General features: G+C 39.0%; 1 long non-coding RNA gene across 1 annotated transcript in view; it reads right to left on the bottom strand.

Moving 5' to 3' along the window:
- Window positions 1–19,092, bottom strand: part of LOC137206412 (uncharacterized) — a 51,628-nt gene that overhangs the window by 19,990 nt on the left and 12,546 nt on the right. Inside the window, exon 2 of the long non-coding RNA XR_010934643.1 lies at window positions 18,532–18,635. This is a non-coding gene — a long non-coding RNA (uncharacterized lncRNA). The remainder of the gene's footprint in view (window positions 1–18,531; window positions 18,636–19,092) is intronic.

Here is a 19,092-nt window from a genome sequence, read left to right as displayed (position 1 = left end):
TGGTGCTGAATTCTCTTAACTTTTGCTTGTCTGAAAAGCTTTTGATTTCTCCATCGAATCTGAATGAGATCCTTGCTGGGTAGTGTAATCTTGGTTGTAGGTTTTCCTCTTTCATCACTTTAAGTATATCCTGCCTCTCCCTTCTGGACTGCAGAGTTTCCGCCAAAAAATCGGCTGATAACCTTATGGGGAATTCTTTGTATGTTATTTTTTGTTTTTCCCTTGCTGTTTTTCGTATTTTTTCTTTGTATTTAATTTTGTTAGTTTGATTAATATGTGTCTTGGTGTGTTTTTCCTAGGGTTTATCCTGTGTGGGACTCTCTGTGCTTCCTGGACTTGGGTGACTATTTCCTTTCCCATGTTAGGGAAGTTTTCCACTATAATCTCTTCAAATATGTTCTCAGACCCTTTCTTTTTCTCTTCTTCTTCTGGGACCCCTATAATTCGAATGTTGGTGCATTTAGTGTTGTCCGAGAGGTCTCTGAGATTGTCTTCTTTTCATTCTTTTTTCTTTATTCTGCTCCTCGGCAGTGAATTCTACCATTTTGTCTTCCAGCTCACTTATTTGTTCTTCTGCCTCCATTTTTCTGTTGTTAATTCCTTCTAGTGTATTTTTCATTTCAGTTATTGTGTTGTTCATCTCTGTTTGTTCTTCAGTTCTTCTAGATCTTTGTTAAACATTTATAGTATCTTCTCAGTCCATGCTTCCATTCTATTTCTGAGATTCTGGATCATCTTTATTATCATTACTCTGAATTATTTTTCAGATAGATTGTCTATTTCCTTTTCATTTATTTGGTCTTGTAGGTTTTTACCTTGCTCCTTCATCTGTGACATATTGTTTTGCTGTCTCACTTTTTTTTTTTTTTTATGAGTGGGACTCTGTTCCTGTTTTACTGGTCATTTGGCCTGAGGCTTCCAACACTGGAGTTTGTAGGCTATTGGGTAGAGCTGGGTCTTGGTGCTGAGATGTGGAACTCTGTGAGACCTCACTCTGATGAATATTCCCTGGGGCCTGAGGTTCTCTGTTAGCCCAGTGGTTTGGACTCAGAGTTCCCAGAGCAGGAGCTTCCACCTGACCCTGTGCTCACAAGTCAAGATCCCATAAGCTGAGTGGGGTGGCAAAAAAAGAAAAGCAGAGAGAGAGAACAATAACAAAGTAAAAAATAAAATTAGACTAGGAAACTACCAGATATGTTAGAAATAATGTAAAAATTAAAATATAGATGAATCAACAACCAGAAGGTACATCAGTACCACAATAGTAAAAAGGAGTAGGAGGGAAAGGAAAAAAAAGAAAGAAAAAAAAAAGGAGGTGGGGAAAGGCCTTGGCTCTGGAGAGCAGGGCCTAAGCAAGGGCAAGGTTTGGGTAGTAGGTGGGGCCAATGCTCAGGACCCACAGGGCTGGAAAAGGCCCTGAGGGTTGTGGGGGGGTGGGGCTTAGGCTCAAGGAACAGAAGGGGCCCAGGTGTGCCCCCCACCCCTGGTCTCAGAGGGCAGGGGACCTCACCTGGGAGCCCAGCAGGCTTCCTGGGCTCGAGTGGGTGGGGCAAACACCCTCATCTCCTCTCCTGCTCCTCCAGTCTTCAGTCTGGGAAGGCCCCTCCCGCCTACCCCTCCTATTCTCCCCGGCCTCCCTCCTATGCCCCCAGGACCAATGCGGGGGCAAAGGGGGGCCCTTGGAGGCAGGGGACCAGCCTGGGACTCAGCAGGCTCCCCGTGTCCAAGTGGGCAGGGCAATCACCCTCTGCTTCTCTCTGGCTCCTCCCAGAGGGCCCCTCCCACCAGCCTCTCCTGTTCTCTGGTTGGCCTCCTTCCTATGTCCCCAAGGACCCACACAGCCTGGAAGGGGCTTGGAGGGCAGCACATTGGCCTGGGAGCTCAGCAGGCTCCCTGTGCCAGAGTGGGTGGGGCAATCGCCCTCCGCTCCTCAACCTCTCCTCCTAGAGGGGCCCTCCCACCTGCCTCTCCTGATCCTCCCAGCCTCCCTCCTATGCCCTCAGGACCCATGTGCCTGGATGGGGTTTTGGAGGATGTGAGGGAACTAGCTTGGCAGCTCAGCAGGCTCCCCAGCCCCAGTGGGCCAGGTGATCACCCTCTGCTCCTCTCTAGCTCTTCCCAGAGAGTCCCTCCCACCTGCCTCTCCTGATCTCCCAGGCCTCAGGGGTGCAGATCTTGTCTGGCCTCTACTTCTCCTCCCCCCTTGGTCCCCCTATGTCATACTGGTTCACTGTGGGGTTCCTCCCATCTCCTTGGGGGTTAGAGTCCTCTACCAGCACCCGGCAGGTGCCCTATTGCAGTTATTCTCTTTTAAAAAATCCTATTTTTCTGTCCTCTCTGGTTTTAACTGAGCATTTAATATAATTTCATTTTATTTTCTCTCTTAGCATAGCAATTGTATTTTCTTTAAAAATTTTTTATAGTTGACCTAGTGTTGCAATACATATTTTTATCTAATATAAGTCCAGCTTCAAATAATTTCACATCACTTGATAAGTAGTGCAAGTGCCTTACATCAGAGTACTTCCAATTCTTCCCTCCCATCCTTTGTGACATTGCTGTCACTTATGTTCCTTATAGCTATGCTAGAATCACCCATATACTATCACTATTATTGCTTTGAACAGTTATCTTTTACATCAATTAAGAATAAGAAAGGGGCTTCCCTGGTGGCGCAGTGGTTGAGAGTCCGCCTGCCGATGCAGGGGACATGGGTTCGTGCCCCAGTCCAGGAATATCCCACATGCCGTGGAGCGGGTGGGCCTGTGAGCCATGGCCGCTGAGCCTGCGCGTCCAGAGCCTGTGCTCCGCAACTGGAGAGGCCGCAACAGTGAGAGGCCCGCGTACCACACACACACACAAAAGAATAAGAAAAATGAAATATTTCATTTTGGTGTTATTTATTTATTCTCCAAAGTTCTTCCTTTTTTTATATAGACCACAATTTCTGGCCTGCATTATAGTTTTCCTTCTGACTAAAGAACTTCTTTTAATATTCCTTTCAGGGAAGGTCTGCTGGTGATTAATTCTCTCAGTTTTGGTTTGTTTGAGAAAGCTTTATTTGTCCTTAATTTCTTTTTCTAAGCATAATTTCACTGGTATAGAATTATAAAGCCGAGTTTGTTTTTTCTTCAATTAATTCACTCCCCTCTCTTCTTGCTTGTGTGATCTCTGATGACAAGTCTGATGTTATCCTTATCCTTTTTCTTCTATAGTTAAGGTGATTTTTTTTCCTCCTTCTGACTTCAAGATTTTCTCTTTGTCTTTGATTTTCTGCAGTTTATATACGATATCCTTAGGTTTGGGCTGTGTGTGTGTGTGTGTGTGTGTGTGGTATTTTTCTACTTGGTGTTCTCTGAGTTTCCTTGCTACATGGTTTGGTGTCTGTTATTAATTTTGGAAAGTTCTTGACCACTATTAATTCAAATATTTTTTCTGCTACATTCTCTCTTTCTTTTCCTTTTGGTTTTCCAATTATGTGAATGTTACACCATTTGAAATTGTACCCCAATTCTTGCATGTTTGTTCAGTTTTTTTGTTGTTGTTGTTTCTGTTGTTTTTCATTCTTCTTTCTTTGTATTTTAGTTTGGGTAGTTTCTGTTGCACTATCTTCAAGCTCACTGATTCTATCCTCAGACATGTTGAGTCTATTGATGAGTACATCAAAGGCATTCTTCATTTCTGTTACAGCATTCCTAATTTCCAACATTTCCTTTAGATTACTTTTTTAGAGTTTTCATCTCTCTGTTTACATTGGTCATCTCTTCTCACATATTGTTCCCTTTTTCCCTTAGAATGCTTAGCTATTAGTATAGCTATTTTAAATTCCAAATCTGATAAACTTAAGATCTCTATTATATCAGAATCTGCTTGTCATGACTGCTTTGTCTCTTCAGAGTGTGTTTTCTCTTGCTTTTTTTCATGCCTTCTAGTTTTTTGATGAAAGCTGGACATTTTGTGTTGGGTAATAGGGGCTGAAGTAAAGAGGCCATTAGTGAGAGGATGTTATGTTAATCTGGCTAGAAGTATGCCTTTGGGTATTGCTTCTTGTATCTATAGGTGTCATAGTCTTCAAATTCCTCTGGTTTCCTTGTTTTTTTTCTCTTCTATTGACTTTTTTCTCTTCTCTTCTAATTAATCCTCTCAGAGGATCTGTGTCTTGAAGCTTTTTCAGTTGTAATCCACTGTTACACTTGGAGCCCTGCTGTTGTGGTACTGAGGTGTGAGGGCTGGGGGGCACTCTACAATTTTCCAATTAAATCTCAGGCTTTTTTGCGGACCTATGTTTCTTGACTTTTAACACCAAAGTATTTTTTAATGTTTATATACTTTTTAAATTAATGGAACCATACTGTATATATATTTTTTATTTCTGGCTTCTTTCTCTAAACATTATGTTTTTGAGATTCTACCAAATTGTTGTATATAGTTGAATTCATGGGGTTGCATTGCTATATAATATTCAATTCTGTGAATTTACCATCATTTATATATTCTTCCTACTCTTTTATGGGAAGTTGGGTAGTTTCCAGTTTTTTACTATTACAAAGAATGCAGCTGTAAACATCATGTACATATATTTTTGTGTGTGCATACACAATTCTTTCAGTTATATACATAATAGGTGAATTGCTGTACCACTACACATATTTATCATTGCTAGAAATTGTCAGTTTTCCAAAGTGGTTTTATCAATTTACATTCACAAGCTGTACATGAGAGTTCTGATTGATCAACATTCTCAACGACATTTGGCATTTTTCTCTAATTTTGGTTTTAATTGAATGTTCCCAATGACTAATGAAGTTTAGCACTTCTCCATGTGTTTACTGATCATTTGACTGTCTTTGTAGAGAAGGAACTGTTTGAATCTTTTTCCCATTTGTGTATTGTTTATCTACCAGTTTCTTATTAATTTGGAGATGTTATTCCTTGGACATGAGTTCCTTGTTAGAAATATGTCTTAAAAATAATTTTTCTCAGTCTTCACATTGCCTTTTCACTCTTTTAAGCTATAAAATGAATAAGTTATGGGAATGTAATGTACAACATGGTAACTATAGTTAACAATACTGTACTGTATACTTGAATGTTGCTAAGAGAGTAGCCCTTAAATGTTCTCACCACACACACACACACACACACACACACAGACAAATTGTAACTATCTCACACACACACAATTGTGAGATAATGTGTTAGCTAATCTTATTGTGGTAATCATTTCACAATATATGTGTGTACCAAACCATCATGTTGTACACTTTAAACTTACACTATGTTATATGTCAATTATATCTCCAAAACACTGGAGGGAAAAGTAGCTTTCTATTCCTAGTTTTTAATGGTTTCTTTTTCATCATGAATAGATATTAAATTTTATTTAATGCTTTTTATGCAATGAGATAATTATTCTTTTTTTCTGTTATTGTGGTGAATAGCCTTGGTTGAATTTTAAATGTTAGGCCAAATTTGCATTTCTGGAATAAATCCAATGTCATCATGATATAATATCCTAGTCAAATATAACTGATATTTCTTTTAAATGCCTAGAGTTAATCCATTTCCATGCTCTCCCCATGAATAAGTTAAAAACCTTCTTTCAACTCTCCATCCTTCTATCCATACTAGCACCTGTATGATAATAACTAATTTTTTATTGCTCACACTCTGTTAGGTATTCTTCTAGCTACCTAATCTATAATACATTAATATATTTAATTCTCATGGAAAAGTATGGGAAAAAATCCTATCCCTATTTTACAGATGAGAAAATTGAGGTATGGAGAGGTTAAGTAATGTGCCCAACTTCAACCCAGACTGAGTTTTGTTCCTGGAAGTCTCATTCTAGCACCAATGTCTTCAATGACTCTACCAGTACTGCATATTACAGAGAACGCCTAGGTGTGATAAGATTTGTGAATCGACACATGTCTGAAAGTGTATTTCTTTACTTTCCCATTTGAATAATAGCACTGTGAGATATAGCAATCTATTTACTTCTCCAGTTCCTCCCTGCACAAATCTGTTCCAAATTTCCAAACACTAGAAGCCATCATCTTTTTTTCTCTCTTCATTGTTCTGAGATTTCACCACAATACATTAACAGATACATCTTTTACAATTCATCCTGCTCAGTAGACCCTTTCATCCTGATGAGTAATGGCTTATTTAATCGTGAGACATTTTCTTTCATTGCTTTGAGAATTTCAGATTATATGTTGAATGTTCTTGTGGCTTCAGGCTTAATTATTAATTTTATAACATTCAAAGACATTTATAAATGGAATACTCCATAATTCTGTCACCTAGATATATCAGCTGTTAGCACTACTGTTTGAGCATCTCTTATAGGCAGTGTCTGTGAAATTTCTAACCAATTTAAATGACTTTATATTTAATGTTGTATTTTGTTTTCAGCTCATTACATGTTATAAATCTTTTACACGTCACAGAGCATTAGTAACCATTTAAAAGCTTATTATATTCCATTTAGTTGTCAAAACATTCTTAACCTGCATAAAAGTAGATTCTGGAGAGATAATCCCTGCCTTCTATTATAAGTGATTTTACAAACCACATCTCTCCCTACTAAACCTGATTTGAGTCTACAGCCAATTAAGAAACATACATGGATATAAGATAGATGAAAAACGAAATATTAACTTTACAACTTCTAAAATTAAGTTAAAAAGAATCACTTTAACGAGCAGCCAGAGCCAGCTTCTTGGACATGGGAACTGCACAATGTCTTGCTGCTGTGCCGTCAACACTTTCAAATTATTAATCATTTTTTAAAAGGGAGCCCTGTAGATTATAGAGCTGGTCCTTCCAGTAGTCATAGCCCAAGCTCCTAGCATTTCTCTTTAAATATAGACCTCGGAATGACCCCCTCGAAACGGAATATGCAGAGCTTACCTTTGCTCATCAGCTCAGATGGGATCCCTCCCTCATACCCATCAAGCCCCAATACCAGGAACAGAGAGAGGCGGGCCTCCCCACTAACCTCTAGAAGTGTTTACACATGGACAGGGAGCTGGGAGAGAGTATCACTGCTCATCCCACTGCTTTATGAGCTGCTATGACTTCCTACAGAGGGAGGAAAATGTTTCTCCTATCACTTCAAATATGGGAAGGGTTGTCAGTGGAAAAAAGCTTAGATTTATTCAGTATTGTTAACAGGTATGAAGCTGGGTTAGAAGGGTAGAAGTGAGAGGTAGGCTTATTTGGAGAGAATATAAGATCAACCTATTTTAAAATAAGAGTTACTGAAAAATAGAATGTGATGATTTGAGATGTAATGAGTTCCATGTCAGTGGAAATATACAGCCGGGCAATGACTGGATAAATGTCTACTAGGAAGAGGTCTTTAAATAGGGAGTTGAAAATACCACTTGATGAAGAATCGAAAAACCAACTTTCCTTTGTGATTTATTTGGTTTTCCTTCTTCAAGGGATAACTTATGGCTCTATTACTGTGAGGTATTTTCTATAGTTTTGCTTAATTTGAAACACCCTTTCGACACTCAGTACAGCTCTGAAGCTGTGCTTTACATCCATACTCAAACGTCTTTCAAAAGTAAATATATGTATATATATATATATATATATATATATATATATACACACACACATATAGATGTAGCTATATACATCTATATAGATATAAAATAAAAAGTTATTGAGCAATCCAGCAAGTCACTGGGCCGAAATTTCAACTGTGTAGGTAACATCTTCTTTATTTCTATTAGATACCATCCTTATCCCATTTTACCAAGAAGGAAACTGAGGCTTAGATAAGCTTATCACCTTGTTCAAAGTTACACGGATGGTAAGGTTCAGAATTTGATTCAAAACCAAGCCCATGTGATTTTTGAACTAGGTTTCTTCACCACCACAATATAGTATCTAACAAGTCCTAATATTTTTGCCCTAGATTTATACACTTTCAAGTTTTTTAACAAATTGCCATTTTCCCCACCAATCTGGCAAAGTTGTCATTAGAAAGTTCTTGGTATTTACTGTGACAAATAAAACGTCACATGCGTCTAGCTGTTGAGGTAGGACACCTCATTTAGTCATCACAGCAATCCTGTCAGATGTGTAAAGTTTATTATTCCCACCAGGGATGAAACAACGGTGTCTCAGGGAGGTTAAACAATTTGCCTAGGAAGCCAAGACTGGTAGGCATCTCGGCACAGACACAGGAACAGGAATGGATACATAGAATCACAGGAAGGAAAACGTTAAGGCTTCAAATCCAGATGGAGATGCTGAAAGTTCGGCAGGGTCAGCAATCCTTGTGTCTTCCTTGCATGCTTGCTTCACTTAGTTTGTGAATTCGCGATTCAGAGACTTGTCATTTTCCTTCCTTGTCTTCTGGTCTCAGACTTGGAGCTAACTCATAACCCCACAAGCAGCAACAGTACGAAAGGATAACAATCACATACCAGCTTGGTTGTCTTTTCTGTGTCTCACTCATATGACTTATTTCCTCTCCATCCTCAGGGCCACAGTTTTAAGTGCCTTTGCTGAGTCGTTGTTCGAGAAGTTGCCCAGCTTTGCATTGTTCTTACATGTATATGAATGTTCAGGGACCATTGCCCCCTTCTTTCTGTATTTCAATGTAGGAATATGTATCTCTCTCAATTAAATCACCTTTTTCCTTTTCGACTTTCTAATTCCACTGAGCAATTCTATACTGAGTCTTTGAATTAAGACAACTGGCTCTGCCTTTTTCCCGCAGTATTGCATGGTATAAAACAGATTCTCTAATACTTGAGTTTATTACTGAACAGATGATTATTTTAAATGAATGACTGGTACTTCTTTACTTCTGCATGAGGCAAATGCCACAGAGGACTGTTGAAGCCTGCTGGGTTTGGCGAACAATCCCTGTTCCCGAGGGGTTAATGACCAGTTTCCTCAACTGACAAAAACTTAACGTTTCACTTCTTCATCATGGAGCACGTGAGGCAGAGGAGGGATTTCCCAGCCCCAGAATGAAGCTGTTTATACTGTTTATTATACTTGCTGCCCCTCATTCCAACCAGGGGGAGAGGACTTTTTAAGAGCCCTGTCAAAACTGCAGGTGTGCGAAGGCTCCTGCTAACAGCAGGGGCAGCCTTTATAGGGTTTCCTCGAGACTGCCTCAGATCACTTTTCAGTGTGTAAAACCGGATTTTCATGAACGGCACTAATGACAGGCTAATGGGCACAGGGCGGTGGCACGCCCGATGCCAGAGGCAGGGCAAGGGAGGCTGGAAACAGGCCAGCCTGAGCTCCTGGAAGATGAAATACCACGGGGTGGTGATGCTCTGCATTTCTTCTCAAATATCTGGCAGGCCCAGGGCCGACTTGTCAAATGGGTCACCATTAAGGCCAAACAGGAATAGATCCAGTTACAATTTTTCACACAAGGATAAAACAAGGAGGCAGGAAAAGCTCAGGGTTCAGACATTTGCAAGCTGCAGCTGGTTTGCGTGGCAGGAGGTTCTGAAGACTTATGAGCTGACACATTACCCTGGACACCACCGAGCACTGACCTCTCTGCTCCTTTTCCTCCCCAGAGTGGGGTTCAAGGCTACCGATTGACACAAGGGCCACAGAGGACCATATCAAAGCAGCAGCCCCATCACAACTCGTCATTTTTAAAACACACACAATCTGCTTGAGCTGGAAATGCATAGGAGCAAATCTGAGTTGCTGGCCTTGCCTCCAGGGAGCTCAGGTGGTCGGTAGTTCCTGATTCTTACAGCAGTTCTTCGTGGTAGGTCAGCATAGTTTCTAAATAAATGGTGTGAGAGCAGAGGAAAGAGAGAAGCTGATGGAGATGGATTACTTTGACTTTCTTTTCACTGTATAATCCATCAGCACAGGAAAATACTTTCTTTGCGCTATCCTCCCTGGCTTTGATCTTCTCAGTGGAATGCTGGGAGAAATTATGGCCTTTAAAGTGTGCCTGTGTAATTGTAATATTAAAAACTATGAAGAGGCTACAGTACAAAGAGGCTAGTTCATCACAAAACTAGAAATATGCCTCAAAAATCAGCTCTATAAGGCACGGCAAAGGCAAGACACCCACACCATCACGTTCTGGCTTCGCTGAAGCAGAAGTCAGCACCCAAGGAAAAGCCTACTATTTATCATTCCAGCTCCTAGTCAATGTTCTCATTTTGAAGTCAAGAAAAAAAGATATACAGGGAAGTTGAATCACCCAGCATCACACAGCACTTGGGATGGAGCCAGAGCTAGAAACTTGGTCTCTGAAACTTTCTATCCAGTTCTCTCTCTTCTGTTTCATACTGCCTCTTAGAAAATCCCCTTTGAATCATATTTTCTCCATGAGTTCTGTGGCCGCCACAGCCTCTTAGTTGGGCTAGCTGTGGCAGGGCCAGCCTTCCTGCTGGTCAGTAGCTGATGGTCCTGCCTCTATTGCATTTGAAATAGGTACATTCTCTTGGGTGTCGTATTTGTCCCTTATGCAGGTTCAAAGCCAAAGCTAAGGTTTTGTTCCCTTTAATTTCTCCAGCTCGATAATTCCCCCAAGTTTTATATTGTGGCTCTATAATCAATGTAATTTTCTTATGCCCATATTTATCTCATCAAACTACCAAGAATTTTTGCTATTTATTTGTACATAGTGGCCATTTTTATGTTGGTACAAGGGACTGTGAATGTACTATGCTGAAATGATACACATTATGGAGCAATAGGAGTTATTAATCCATGTCAGCATTCCTCTGTGTGTGTGTGTGTGTGTGTGTGTGTGTGTGTGTTCATCCAGATTTTGGGTTGACTGGTACAGAAGTGTGAAAAGATGGACCACCTAAAATATGCACATTTGTAAGATTTCTCTCTGTGTTAGGTGAATACTTGATGTCTCGTACCAGTGTGATGATATAAAGCTGCTTTGAATATTCTTGCTAAGGCTGGTGGAATTAGGTCATAATATAGAGGGAATAAATGTATCTTAAGGAGTCAGGATAAAATAGTTGAAAAACCAAAGACATAAGTTACTAATCTTTGGGGAGGGAGGAGAGGGCTTCAAAACTACCCTGGCTGCTACTTTGAGTTGAGGGGATTAAATAAGATAATAAGACTGTAAACACTTTGTAAACTACGACAGGTTATATATATCTATTACACATTAAATCACATTGGAAAAACAAATATGAATATTATATGTTGCTTTACCTTGGAATCCATTGGTTAGCCTCCCCATACTTGAGAGCCTGAACTCAAAATCAGCAAGAGAGTATAGATTTTCATAGTACACTGTATCAGTTAGCTATTGCCACAGTAGTGCTACATAACAACCACAAAATGTCAGCCGCATACATTTGTTTCTACTTCTGTGGGGCTCATTTGATATAAGCTGGGCTTGCCCATCCACCCACAGGCCAACTGGCTTAATCAGATACTTTCAGGTTGGCTCTGTTTCATGTGTCTCTCATCCTCTTCTTGGGACCAGCAGGTTAACCTGAGCATGTCTTTTTATTGTAATGGCAGGGGCTCAAGAGCAAGTGGAAACACATGCATGTTTTTTCAAACTTCTGTTTCTATCAAGTCAGCAAGTATCCCAAAGCAAATCACATGGCTGAGACTAATGTCAAGGGGTAGGGCAGGTCACCCTGTCTATGTGAGAGGACACTGCAAATTTGCATAGCAAAGAGCATAAATACAAGGAAGGATAGGGACTTCCCTGGTGGCGCAGTGGTTGGGAGTCCGCCTGCCAATGCAGGGGACACTGATTCGAGGCCTGCTCCAGGAGGATCCCACATGCCACGGAGCAACTAAGCCCGTGCACCACAACTACTGAGGCTCCACTCTAGACCCCAAGAGCTACAACTACTGAGCCCATGTGCCACAACTACTGAAGCCTGCACACCCAGAGCCAGTGCTCCGCAACAAGAGGCGCCACTGCAATGAGAAGGCCACTCACCGTAAGGAAGAGTAGCCCCAGCTCGCCACAACTAGAGAAAGCCTGTGCGCAGCAACAAAGACCCATTGCAGCCAAAAATAAATAAATAAATTTATTTTAAAAAAAATACAAGGAAGGATAAAGATTCGGACCAACTAATGCAATTTACCATATATACATGCTATTGAAATCATTAGTAGAAGCAATGGATTAACTGAATATAAAGCAGTATGAATGAATCTTAACAACATAATATTTAGTGAAAAAGATTGGAAGAAGAGTAAGAAATATAGTAACCCCACATATAAAAATTTAAAATGCATACACTCAAGCAGTAACACATTCAAATTGAAAAATAAACTCACTAAGCATACTAAAAGAGTTGTCTTTGTCCCCAAAGTGTGATGGAAGGGGGTATGGCACAGACAGAAGGAACTACATTTAAAAAATCATTGCTATATATACACTCTGACCACTAAAGACATGGTTGCAATCATGATTCACAGCTTGTTTATCAATTCTGATTTTAGACCAACAAAAGACATAGTCCTTGTTCTAAAAGAGACTATTTTTCCGTTGATTTTTCATTTTATTCATGGAAATCAATAACAAATTAGTTTATTTAGGGGTGTTAGACTGTAAGATCATGTTGCCCATAAAATATTTATAAATTGGGTCCAGATTTTTTCTGTTTTTTAACCATTATACAGTGTTTCACAGACTGTAAATTATATTCATATTTTTTAACTCATCTAATCCCATAACAAATGCTGTGTGAATAGCAAGGTACATTATGGACTCAGAAACCAAAGTTGTGAGCTGCTAAGTGGTGCCTCAGGTGACACAACCTCTATTTCTCACGATTCTTATTAAAATGGTTCCTCAAAATTACTTGGCCACAAAAGTATACATACTTGGGTCCCACTACCAGAAATTCTAAGTCAGTAGAACTAGAGTAGACCCCAGACACCTGTTTTACAAAACTTCCTTAAGGGATTTTGATGTACCCTGAAGGCAAGAACTCTTTAACCCAGGTATGCTTTCTTGGCAAAGATATGGTTAATTTGCAAGAGATTGGACACATTTTGTCAGTCTTTTCCATTTTCTCTTTTCTATACCCTTTCAGTTGGCTAGGTGCTTCCAAGCCTAGAAATTATTATCTTCTTTTGCTAGTTCTCCCCATTTCCCTATTGCACTAAAGTTTAGTTGATTTGTTTCTGCCCACTTGATTCCTAGAAGATTAAGCCCAGTTATTTTCAAAGAGGAATAGGGCAGAGACATTGCTCTCTTGACATTGAAAACAAAATAAAGGACTCACAGCATTTCTAGTTACATATTACACTGAGCACTTTGTACCTTTCAAAGCATGCTCAGGTTCTGCACTTTACTACTTGAATTCACAAAGAGATGATATTTTGGTGACCTGGTAAGATAATTCAACTACTGGTCTAGAGAGCTAGGTTACAACCTTCACTTTGCCAATAGCCAGCTGGGTGACTTGGAATAAATATAGTGAGGGGTTCACGACTTGGCCTTTCCATAAATAGCCACGAGTAGGTATACAGTCAGTTTTGCTCTAAGGCTTGTTTTGAAAACATGAATTTGTGTCAATGCAATGAACATATTATGTAAGCATTTGAGCATAATATATTTCAAATGCAGGATTTCATCCTTGAGAAACACTATGTGAACACAGAAAACTGCACCCAACTAAACCAAACTGTGTAGGAATACACAAAATGCACACAAGCATATACCTCAAATATCTACCCACTCCCTCAGTTCACCACATGTGCTGTAAGACACACCCATCCACATCGAGGGTTACAACTTTCTGGTTTCAAAGAACTCTCCTTCCACTCTTCACAATAACTAATAAGCTGCAACCATTCCGACATCCCCACCCACAAGCAAACTTTAGATCACTTTCAAAGTAAAGCACCATATTCACTGTAGCATGTAAGAGACTGCAAATATTACCATGGTAGCCAAGTTTTGGAGTGCTTCTCCAGGGGAGACCTGGGGCACTCCGCCCACCTGCCTGCATCCTCGCAGCATACCTCCTTTAGTTATTCATGCTTTAGGAATAAACCAAGGTGAAATCAACACTGAACTTAGTAAAGCTCTCCAGTTGTACCCATTTTTGAAACAAGAACAGTCTCTGAGGGATAGCCTAGGACCACCTTCAAACTGTTTGGATTTTATTTTTTTTAAATGAAAGAAGTGGGTTAGATGAGTTCCAAAACATTTCCAGTTTGGGATCACAACGGGCCCCACTGTAGTCACGTGGGGCTTGGTATTAATATTGAAAATGCTGAGATTTAAAGTTTCTTTTGTTTCCTGAGCTCTGTCAGGTAACAAAAGAAAAAAATAAACTTTATCCCAAGTTAGTGTTTAGTTGACTTGGTCACATAGAACAAAGGTGATAAACCTCCATAGTTAAATGGAGCTTAATGCTTGAAACATCCTCAGGGAATATGGAAAGAAACAAAAGAATAATTGCAAAGATTGATACATGTTGACCATGATTATTAACTTTAGTTTCTGAAGACTGCTATAAAATTTGAAATTAAATTTCTATATTAATCCTCACTAGAAGCTCCAAGGGTTTTTTGGGTTTTCTGTTATTGAGTTGTATGAGTTCCTTGTATATTTTATCCGATTAACCCCTTAATAGATATATGGTTTGCAAATATTTTCTCGCATTCCATAGATTGCCTTTTCATTTTGTTCATGGTTTCTTTTGCTGAGCAGAAGTTTTGTAGTTTGATGTAGTGCCATATGTTTATGTTTGCTTTTGTTGCCTTTGCTTTTGCTGTCAAATCTAAAAAATTATTGCCAAGGCCAATGTCAAGGAATTCCCTACGAATTCTTCTAGGATAGACTAACTCTTCTTAAGAGCCAAAAGACCTGAACACATTATTTCATCTTGAGTTCTTCGTTAGCCTTCAACTATTCTTACCACCAACTTAACTGCAGTGTCCTCCAATCATATGGGTTATCTGTAATTTTGAGTATAGTATTTTCTGTCTATTTTATAGAAGCAACCTTTTGAGAAAGAGCTGGGTCCACTCCTTGAGGTAATCAAGGGGTATATGCCTTGTCATATTATACATAAGGGCTTTGTTGAATCCAGGCAAAAAGATACAGCAATGATCTTCTCAGACTTTGCAAAACACTACGGCAGACTTGAGAGCATAGCAGACACCAGACTTCAAGGGCAGAGGGTTAGGCAGAAATCAGTGCTGCAAGAAAAACCAAGAAGCACTTTTCAGGAGTTCCATATTGCCACATAAGAGCAGCGAGTCCATAGAGACTGTGCAAAGTGGACAATGAGGAGGTGAGAACATTCCAACCTCAGGGCCGAAGGTAAAAGCTCAGCTGTGAGGCCAGAGAGCAAACCTGGCAGTGTGGACTGGCAGGGCCATCTTTGACCAGCCATGCCCTGGAGGGAATGGGCTGAAAAGAAAAATGTCATTTGGATCCAAAATCTCTGCCTTTGGAGTTCTGGCATGATAACTACCAAAAAGTTCTATGAAACAGAAGGGGAGTACCTCTTCTCCAGGATTTGTTAACCAGGTGAGGTTTTGTCTGGGAGCATTAAAAAAACAGCACAGTACAACACATAAAAGTTTACTTTTCTCTCCTTAGGCAAAAATTAATAGAAGGGATATCTCAGATGTATGTAGAGAAATAGTTTAAGTAAAAGTTGGTTTGGTTTGGCAATATTTTTGAATGCTTTGGTGAATATACTCCAAACATCTGTATGTTCAGAATGTCATGTGGCTTTAATTTCTTAGCAGGATCTTGAATAATCTTTAAGCCTGCGAACACAGGAAGTAATTTATAATGATATGGTATTTAGATCATGTTCATGCACTTAAGTGCTTTATTTTTATTAGTAAAGTGTGTTGGTAAAATAGTAAAAATTGTTGCATATTTGGACTTTTCTAGAGATTTTTATCTCTTTTATTTGATGTATCTCTTCTTACTGTTTATATAACTTAAAATAGTCACAAATTGATGATGGCCAAGATCTTAATAATAGTAATTAAAACACAATGTGTAGAAGGCAGGTCCATAAGTCACATGGGGCCCCAGCTGTCTAAATTGAAGTATCTAATGGTTCAAATTTTCAAGAGTTAGATTTCCTTGGACATTTCCCACCCAGTGCAGTGCAACTGTCACCATGGCCATAGATATTTTCCTCATTTCTATAAAATAATTAATTCACATGCAGTAAGAGAGTATAAACTATAGGAATTTTATTATATTATTGAGCTCATAACTACTGCATAGTAATTCTCATAGCAATTTTCATAAGACTTTTCGACTACTGACACTCAAATTCTGTTTGAAATGTCATTCAGGAAAACCACCAATGGCAACCTGTCCATTAATCTGATCTCTCTGGATACCTACTTAGCTCTCTTTATTTCCTTCATTCATTTTGGTAGATATCAACTCATTTTTCAAATGAGAAAGTAACTGAAGGACTCACTGACCATTAAAAATCATCAGTAGTACAGGGAGAAATGAAATAGAACATCTTGAGTTCTGCTTCAGGGGATTCAAAAATTGCTCTTTTTTGGAAATGTGATCTTTCCATACTGGACTTGTACTTCAGCCATGACACGAAGCCTCATTTTAGCACTGAATTTCATTCTCCAGGGTCCTGGGCCAGCTAGATCAGCTACACATTATTCTTGATATTCAATTAATGCAGTGTCAATTTAACTAAACGAGCAAACTTACTCTATGGAATGTAAAAAACAGAAGCAAACAACCATCAAATACACCTAACCTGGCAATCCTCGCTCATCTACTGTTACGGTAGTTGATTTATCTGAATAACTGAAATTGACTCAGTTATTACACAGTTTTGTTCTTATCTATTCCTCATGTGTCCAGCTTTACTGTGGAAGCAGTCTTTCCATTAAACAAATGAGTATTCTAAATATTATCGTAGACATTAGAATTACGAAGATGACTTAGGCTAAATCCCTCCTTCAAGAAGTTCAATTCAAAGAGAAAGATGTGTGAAGACTAAATGTCATTATTATATGGTAAGCAGATTAACAGAAGCAGGCACAGAGTGTTATGGGAGACCAGAAGGGTGTAACATACTTTAGTAAGGGAAGTTACACATGGCTTCCTTAAAAACTGGAGCTTGAGTTAATTGTTAAAGGTTACACAGAATTGATTCCAGAAGAACAAAGGAAAAGGAGCAGGCCAGGCAACATGAGAAAGGCATGGCATGGGACTGGGGAGGGGGATAATTATAAGCACGTAATTTAAACCAGACCATAAAATTCAGGGCAAGGAGTGACAGCAGATAAAGCCAGAGAGATGATGACACCTTGTTTCTTGGTACAACGGGAAATGTAGTCATTATTTTTGGAGTTTTCTCTGACTCTCTAACCTGCCTGAAGAGCTCCTAACTCATACATTCTTTCCTAATTCCTTTACCAGAGTGAGTTGTAAGGTCTTTCGAGCTAGAGGGCTCTTACAACAGGAGGTTTCTGGATCTTTCCTCCTGTTCCATAATGTCCTTTTTTTCTCCAGAGGAATGTGGTCTTTCCACCCCAGCCTGGGAGCATGGCTCTATTCAGGGAAAGCCCTCCTAATTCTACTACCTAAACCTAATCAAATTGTTCCTATTACTAACTGTTCCTGCAGTAATTGGCCCAACTGTACTCTGAGTCCAGTAAGATGTGATTTCCAACTCTTAAAGATTCAATTGTGAAAAAATGCATATGTACATGACATACGTACCCACATCCCCACACATCTTCTCCCCGTTTCTCCTGCTTATTGTTGGATACTGCACAGAAATTTAGTTGCAAAGACAGTCACTGGAGTGTTATTAATTTTGTGGAGAATTAGAAACAACCTGAGGAGAATGAAAAAATATATATATATATATATACACACACACACAGAGTTAACCATCCATACCTATACACACACACACATAGATTACAATAAACTCATATTTATAAACTCATAAATATAGGCTCATAAACTCATATTTAATAAAAAGTTAAATCAAGTTTTCTAATAATGTATAAACATGAAAATTATCCATGATGTGTATTTATCGAACAAGTTATACTACGAAACTGCTTTCTCCTAATTTTGCTTCTGGGAAGTTTCACACACACACACTCAAGTACACAGAGAGCCAAAGAGTAGAAGGTAGAAGACTGTATTTCCAATTTTTACATGCGTTGTCTGAATAGCTGTATTAGTGATAGTTTTTGTTTTCTTTTCTCTTTGTACTTTTCTTATATTTTACAACTTTTTAAGATGAATATACATTACATTTATTTGCTTTAATTTCTAATAATATTGTAAACCTACAGAAAACTCTAAAGAATAATCTAATTAACAGCTTGATAACCTTAGGGATGTGGCCTACATCAAGTGAATGACTTGGCCACAGGTTTCAGAAAAGACATCTTAGAATCCAAGGCCTCTCACTTCAAGGCCAGTTTTCCCTTCCATACTCTGCTCCTCCCCTTTCTATCATAAACAGCTTATTCCTTTATCAAACTTTGTCTTCCTCTTTGTGCTCTATGTAGAAAAAGTAATTGCTTTAAACTCACCTTCTGGTCATAGATGAGTATCTCATACATTTTAATGGCAGGACAATTAGTTCAAGTCTCCTTTTATTCTTAAGCCAAAGTTCCAAAGTGCTGCAGAGATTTACCTAGAATTTAAGTGTTAGAACAGAATAGATGAACTATAAATAAATCAACATATAAATAAAATTATTTTAGGCTTTTGTAAAATATTACTGGGTTTATAAGAGTGGCATCAATCCAAATAAAATGGAAGGCACTTAAAAATGTTCAATTTGCCTCACTTCAAAAGGCATGGTGTACTAATATCACTAATTGAAATAACAGATTTAATAACTACAGTGATTTTTTTTTCCATTCAATATTGAGGCCAATAACAATTCAGTTTGGTTTTACATTGGAGACCAATACATTCTTGGATCATTTACCTAAGACTAAGCTCCTCTGGGCTATGAACTTTGGAACTTAATAAGTGACATTTAGTCCTGGAAATACATCGGCAGACGAGAGGAGATCTGCCACAGAAGGTAGTCAGAGCTGGGATCTTGTTTTCCTTTCAACTTGGGTAGATGGAAGCCTCCAGTC

Source organism: Pseudorca crassidens, chromosome 15 (assembly GCF_039906515.1).
Source record: "Pseudorca crassidens isolate mPseCra1 chromosome 15, mPseCra1.hap1, whole genome shotgun sequence".
NCBI lineage: Eukaryota > Metazoa > Chordata > Mammalia > Artiodactyla > Delphinidae > Pseudorca > Pseudorca crassidens.
This window is presented reverse-complemented; position numbering and strand designations above follow the sequence as displayed.